This window comes from Suricata suricatta, chromosome 2 (genome assembly GCF_006229205.1).
Source record: "Suricata suricatta isolate VVHF042 chromosome 2, meerkat_22Aug2017_6uvM2_HiC, whole genome shotgun sequence".
Lineage (NCBI taxonomy): Eukaryota > Metazoa > Chordata > Mammalia > Carnivora > Herpestidae > Suricata > Suricata suricatta.
The window spans coordinates 121,338,439-121,344,695 of record NC_043701.1 but is presented as its reverse complement, the minus strand read 5'-3'; the positions used below and the strand labels follow the sequence as shown (position 1 = coordinate 121,344,695).

At 33.5% G+C, this 6,257-nt stretch overlaps 1 pseudogene; it reads right to left on the bottom strand.

Annotated features, from left to right (window-relative positions):
- Positions 1-3,360: 3,360 nt before the first annotated feature.
- On the bottom strand, positions 3,361-3,623 carry LOC115275809 (annotated as a pseudogene).
- Between the last annotated feature and the right edge of the window lie 2,634 nt (positions 3,624-6,257).

Here is a 6,257-nt window from a genome sequence, read left to right as displayed (position 1 = left end):
GATGTGGTATATATACACAATGGAGTACTATGTGGTAATGAGAAAGAGTGAAATCTGGCCATTTGTAGCAACGTGGATGGACCTTGAGGGAGTCATGATAAACGTAATAAGTCAGGCAGAGAAGGACAGACACCATATATTTTCACTCATAGGTCTAACAGGAGAAACATAACAGGGGACCATGGGAAGGGGAAAGGCGGGGAAGAGTTAGGGAGAGGGAATGAGGCAAATCATGAGAAACTCTAAATACTGGAAACAAACTGAGGGCTGAAGAGGGAGGAGGGAAGTGAAAGGGAGTGATAGTCATGGAGAGGGGCACTTGTGGGGAAGAACCCTGGGTGTTATATGGAAACGAACTTGGTAAAAAACTATTTAATTATTAAAAAAAATAAATGTTCCCATGGATTGGAGGATATGTAACCTTAGTGCACTTGGAGTTGGTTTGGCCACAGAGTTTTAAAGCAGGTGAATGAAGAAAGGTCAGGTATATTACATGGCCAAGACACTTAGGAATTAAGCCTGAGACCCCAGGAAGGGGTTCTCAAGATAGCAACTGTTCAGCAGGGAAAACACCACTGCCTTTATTCTCCAGAAGTAAACTATACATTCAGTAGAAATAAAAATGTGCTTTGTTAAAAAAAATATATCCCTTTACAAAGGACTCAGATACGTGATTGTCTCATTTTGTTTTCTCCCTTAAAAATCCTTTTCAAAATTGTATACTGTGAAATACAATGACTTACAGAAAAGTACATGAAACATAAATGTACAATTTATAAATATTTATAAAATGAACACTTGTTTGGTTATCACCCAGGTTAAATAGTATAAGAATGCTAGCGCACAAGAAACTCCAAGCATTTCTCTTCCCAGCCATCACCCTTTCCAATGCCGTTATTGGTAACCACTAGTTTAACTTTTATATATTAATTTCCTTGGTTTTCACTTTAGTTTTGCCACCAAATTACACATTCCCTAAACAAAGAGTTTTGTCTATTTTTTAACTTCAGATAAATGAAATCACACACACTATATATATTACATATAATATATATACATATGTATAACATATATGACACAAAAAGGTTTTACACTATATGAGAATAAACTGCCAATACGTCCTGTATAATTCTCCATAATGCCCCTTATTCTGTGATTCTTTAGTATGTATTTCTTATAAACAAGAACATTCTGTTGTATAACCTCAATACAACCATCAAAAGCAGGAAATTATTATTGGTACCATACCATCTAATCTTTAGATTCCACTCAAGTTTTGCAAATTGTCTAGTAATGTCTTTTATACCTAATCCCTTATTTGCAATTCCAAAATTCAAAAAGCTCCAATTCAGAATCATACTTTCCTTAGGCTTCTTCAATTCAATTCAAAACAGTTCCTCCAATTTTCCTTGACTGTCATGACCATGAAACTTTTACAGATTATAGGTCAATTATTTTGTAAAATGTCCCTCCATGTAAGCTTATCTGACATTTGCTCTTGGTTAGATTTATTTTATGCATCTTTGGCAAGAAAACTCTAAAAGTGATGTTATGTTCTTTTCATTGCATTCTATCAGGTAGAGTATAATTTCTATTTGTTCTGTTATTGATGTTGTTAATTTTGATCACTTGATTAAGGTAGTTAAGTTTGCTAGGCTTCTCAGCTGCAAATTTACTCTTTTGTCCTTTATATTTGTGGGGAGATTCTTTGATGATATTGAAGTACCTCATTTAAATATCTCTGAAACTCAGTCTATTAGTTTTTAAAATCATGTTAATTGAGTCATGGTTTCCAATTTTATTCAAAGGATCATAGTGCTTTAATTTATGATTTACTGTGATGCTTAAATCATCCCAGATTTGACTGGTAATAGTCCCTTCAAGACAGCTATTTGCCTTATCTCATAACACCCTCATTCTTTAAGCCATTCCTTATTTTCTGGTGCAAAAAGAAAGAATATTCCAGGATCACGTTCTACTTTTCCTGACCTTATGCTGGAACTGAGTATTTCTCCAAGAAATTTAATTCCAAGATTCCATTTAGTGGATTTAGAGAACAATATCTGGATACTAGGTGTGCTTAGTTCTTTTGAAGGTGTTGTTGCTCACATGTCCTCTTAGAGAATATAGCTCATAGCTAGAGAATATATGTATGTATGCATATATTTATATGTATAACACATATATACATAACACACATATAATATTCATCCTCTGTTTTTGTCTTATTTTTCCTTCCCTTCTCCCATGTTCATCTGTTTTGTTTCTTAAATTCCACATATGAGTGAAATCATATGATATTTGTCTTTCTCTGATGGCTTATTTAATGTAGCATAAAACAGAGAGAGAAATCATAAGAGACTCTTAAATACAGAGAACAAACTGATGGTTGCTGGAGAGGTGTTGGATGGGGTGATGGGTTAAATGGGTGATGGACATTAAGAAGGGCACTTGTTGGAATGAGCACTAGTGTCATATGTAAGTGATGAATCACTAAATTCTACTCCTAAAACCATTATTATATTATATGTTAACCAATTTGGATTAAAATAAATAAAATAACAAAATAAAATATATTCACATATAACAATACACATTTACATCTTATTTACCTATCAATCTATGTATTAAAAACTATGACTCTACAGTGACAACTCTAATTTTATTTCAGCACCACAAGGTTCATTCTAGCTTTCCTTCTTTCCACACATTTACTCCCTTTCTCCCAACAGTTAGGACACGGATTCCATTATTCTTAACAGATTTACCTAATTGATTAATTTCTTTTATGCAATCAATATCCCATGACTGATGCTGATTCCTCCCCTACTTTTATGCTCTTATCATTTTACTGGTGCTCTGACACCATGTAATGGGCCTGTGACCAGCCTTATGACCCCTCTTAATCCCTCCATTTTACTCTTTCTCCATGACCATTGATCTTCTATGTATCTCTATAAATGAGTTTGAATTTTCTCGAATTTTCTGTAAATGGAATCACATAGTATATACTCTTTCATTCAGCGTAAGATTGATTCATGTTGTTATATCACTAGTTCCTGCCCTGTTATTACTGAGCAATATTCCATTGTATGGATATACCACAATTTGTCTATTCATCTGCTGATAAGACATTTAAGTTGTTTGCACTGTTTGATTATTAAAAATAAAGACATATGCTTCATGTGCAAGCCTTTGTGTGGACACGAATCTCCCTTTCTCTTGGAATTAAACATATTAGAAGTATATGTTCAACGTTTTTTGTTTGTTTGTTTGTTTGATTGCACATCTGCCTTGATTGTGAGCAGCAAATGAGACACTTCCAACAATAGTAAAAAAATTAATTACAAAAGCAGGTATTCAATGAAGCCACCTGGTTGGAACCTTGGGAGCCCATACATAGATGTGAACCCAGAGCAGCAGGAAGAGGACTCCAAAGCCCGTCAAGAGCGAGGGCACCAAGTAGATGAGAAGCTGTTTGTAGACAAGTGTACTTAGTGGAGGTAACCTCATAAATGAAGACTCAGACAGTGAAGAACATTCCAATGGTCAACAGCACCGCAATCAGATGGAAGAAGACAACCAGGGTTCACTGGGTTGGTGTATCTGCTCATGGCCTCAGGGTCTATTTTGCCAGGCAAAGGGTGATCCACCACTGCTACCAGAATAACACATTGTCAGAAGTAGCATGTGTTTAACTTTTTTAAAAATTTTTATTTATTTATTTATTTATTTTTTGAGAGACAGATAGAGAGCGCAAGCAGGGGAGGATCAGAGAGAGAGGGAGACACAGAATCTGAAGCAGACTCCAGGCTCTGAGCTAGCCATTAGCACAGAGCCAGCCACAGGGCTCAAACCCACGAACCGTGAGATCATGACCTGAGCCAAAGCCAGATGCTTAACTGACTGAGCCACCCAGGCGCCCCCATATGTTTAACTTTTAAAGAAACTGCCAAAATCTTTTCAAAGTGGTTGTACAAGTTTCAAGTTTTCGATATCCCCACCCACACTCATAAAGCCTGTCTTTTAAATTTTAGCCATTCTAGTAGGTATGTTGTGGTACCTCATTGTGCTTTTAATTTGAGTTTCCCTAATGACTAATGATATTGAACTCATTTTCATGTGCCCTTTATATATTTTCTTTAGTGAAGTATCTGATTAAATCTTTTGCCTAATTTGTACCTCCTGTTTTTTTTTTCTCTTATAGCTGAGCTATTAGTGTTCTTTATATAATCAGGATACAAGTCTTTTATCAGATATATGCTTTCAAAGATTTTTTTCCCAGTATGTGACTCTCCTTTTATTCTTATTCTATAATTTAATTTTCATTTTTCATTTAAAGAAAAATGATGTTTTTTTAAATTTGTTGAAGTCCAATTTATGAATTTGTTATGAATTATATTTTTGGCAACATATTTAAGAAATCTTTGCTTGACCCAAGGTCGCCATAAGTATTTATTATTTTTGTTGCTGTCATAGTGGTAATCCTCTTTAATGCCAAATTTCAAATCTTTGTTGTTAGTATATAGGTGTAATGTTACATAGTTTCTCTCCATCATGTCTGGAGGTACATAATGCCTGTTTTCCCCCACTCTTAGTCATGCTTAGATTTACTTAGTATTTCTGAACCACTAATGTTGCATAAATAAATTATCTCATTAAGACTTGTAAACTGGTGATTTTCTGATGCTATCAATGTTGAATTTACTGCCTGTGATTTTTTTGTAAAAAAGGCATTTCCTTAGTCATTTATTTTGTTAGTCTGCAGTTACAGTATACAGGGAAAGCAGTAGAAAAACTTGGTTCTTTCCTTTTATCATTTTTAGGATAAGGATTTTATGCTGTAACAACTTCTAAAAGTGATAATTGAGTTTTTCTATTTGGACTAGCATTATGAAAAAATAGATTGTATATATTTGATATACTTCAATTCATTGGAGCCATTATTTATTAAATGCTTAAGTTGTCTCATCATTGGTCAGTATGAGCCCCTTCTAATTGGCTTCTGTATTCTTTCACTATGACACTAGTAGCGATTGATAGCTTCCTTGCTTTCAGGCTGGACAAGATGTCTCTGATTCATCCTGTACATTTTGTGTTGCAGATTTGGACCTGCCATCACTAAAAGGTGCTCTGGTTCTCTTTTTGGAGAAGTAGTATAATGAGATTACAATCTAGATATAAGGGGCATTCATTACTCCTGGAGTGTCATTGTTTCTTTGGTGGTATAATTTCATGAACACAAGTATTTATTTTTAATTTTGTTGAATCTATTAATATTTTTATTAATATTAGTCTCATCCTTTTTTGTGTGTTTTGTTTCAGACTATATCCTTACCCTGAAGTTCTGAAAATATTCTCCTATATTATCTTCTAAAAGGGTTTACTATTTTGCCTTTCCTATTCAGTACCATGATCTAGGTAGAACTGATTTTGATTTCTTTGCATGATAAGTGTTCCAATATCATTTTCCCCCAAAAGGATGCTCAACATTCTTGTCATTATGTACTGAAAAATCCACCCACTTCTAACTACTCTATATTATTATTATGACTTGTCATAAATCAAGTACCTATATAAGTGTGGGTCAGTTTCTGGAGCATACATATTTTATTCGATTTGTATACTGGCCTATCCTTGCACCACTACCTTCTTTTAAGCGCTGTAGTTTAATGTCTTATTTTTGGTAGAGCCAATGTCCTTACTGTAATTGTTTCCTGTGTATTCTAGGGTTGGGTTTTTTTTTTTTTTTGCATTTTATATATATTTTAGAATTGGCTTGTTAGTATTCCTCCAAGCCTATTAAGATTTTTATTCAATTGCATTGAAATTCTAGGTACATTTGTGGAGAACTATTATCCTAATAATAGAGAGTCTCCCAATCCATGTGCTTAGTCTCCTTACTTGGTTAGGTCTCCTTTAATTTTCTTTATTAAAATTTTTTAGTCTTTTGCCATATACACCTTACAAATCTTAGGTTATAATTATTCCTAGTTACTTAATATTTTTGATAATATAATAAATGGCATATTATTTTAACTTTTGTTTTTATACATGTTTGTTGTTCATATACAGTAATAACAAATTTTATATTGATGTTATATCTAGCAATCTTGCTAAACTGCATTATTTATCACTAGATTGTTTTTGTATTTCTAGGAACATAATCATATCACTTGCAAATAATGACAGTTATATTTTATGTTTAACCATTATATATTATATTTCTTCATTTTGCTTTATGATTTTGGCTAGAA